Consider the following 1,533-nt stretch of genomic DNA (forward strand, 5'->3'; position numbering starts at 1 on the left):
GAGAACAAACTTCATGTTTTCCCTCTTCATAAACAATTCTTCGATTAGTAATGCCCTCGGCAAAATTGTTTTCAAATCAAAATTATCGTGACAGCTGCTATAGTTCTGAATGAAGTTGGAGCTGCTGTGACCCCCGACACCTTTTTCTTTATTCTGCAATGATGATGAATGATGACTCCTACTACCCTCTTCTTTTTGAAAATATTTAAGCTTCATAAGACCGTACAGGAGGAGGACTAGATGCTGGCAATCAGCAAACCTCTGAATGCGGAAAACTTGGCATGTGTTTCGAAGGACAATGACTCTTTTAAGGGAATCTGAAATTGAAAAATATAAAACATAATGATGAAAAATGTCTCTTTGGTTACAACCATTTCAAAAATTTATGGACGGACTGAATTGTTGTCATTCTGTCACAGTTTAAAACCTTAAGGGCGGCAGAGTCAAAGTAACCATTTTTACTCTATCTTCTAGCATTTCAGAAAGGCTTTTTCTCACTCTTGATGTTGTCTTATCGGCCTTTTTTCCAACTATACGACATTGATCTCCGCCCTGGAACCTCTTGGGATAAGACTCTGAGTTCAGCCCTAGTCCATGGCTTTAATGATGGTACATAGTTCTTAATCCAATTAGACGAATTCATGCCATTGCACTCGAATAGTAGGCAATGGGCCTTAAATGAGCAGTCTCTAGTTTGAGGCTTTATAGTTCTGTCTTTAGTTTCAGCTCAATTTCCCGTTTTAATATAAATATTGTGACTTTTGATTGACAGTACCCTTTGGCCGCAGGGTTTTTACCTTTCTGTTGAGTTTAAAAAGCCCTTTGACATTTAGGCTGTTTAGGAATGCAGGCTTTACCTATATAGCCGTGAGAAATTTAAGAAAGGCATTGAGTTTTGACCCAGATAACTCACTAAGGTTGGATATGAAGTAATGGCCAAGGAATCTGTTTCTCTTGGCGGCTAGAGCAGGGCATTAGCAGAGAAGATAGAAGACCCTTTTCCCTCTATTTGTAACTACGACAGTATACATGCGTGTCTGCCTTAGACCCAGTTATTACTTCCAGTAACCCCGATATCTCCTTATTATCGTTATTATGAAACTCATTAAAAAATTTAAGAACTGAAAAGATTATGATCAAAAGTTATTAAACTGGCATATGCTGTCTTTTGACCCACTGTCAATTAAGTGTAAACAATAATACAAATCAACATTCTAACAACAACAAAAACAAATTTAAATTGATAAGAGAGAAAGCGTAAAGCAAAACAAACAAATTTAAAAATACAGATACTTTTCGAATGTGTAGTAAGTATTTGTTGATCAATGATTTTCTGTGACGGATCTTGGGCTCTATTTATATTTTCATTTTGACTCTTGAAATGAAAGAGAGTGAGTGAGCGTGAACGTGAGTGTGAGTTTTATATATCATGTAACGAGAACAATTACTCAAACGAGATGCATTTTCATTCAAAACCATTCATAATAAAACTTTAAGCGAGTATTGAAATTTCAGTAGACGTTGAGTCTTTAA

Source organism: Lucilia sericata, unplaced genomic scaffold, assembly GCF_015586225.1.
Source record: "Lucilia sericata isolate MDLA Ls3-8-SP2 unplaced genomic scaffold, ASM1558622v1 Contig000302F_arrow, whole genome shotgun sequence".
NCBI lineage: Eukaryota > Metazoa > Arthropoda > Insecta > Diptera > Calliphoridae > Lucilia > Lucilia sericata.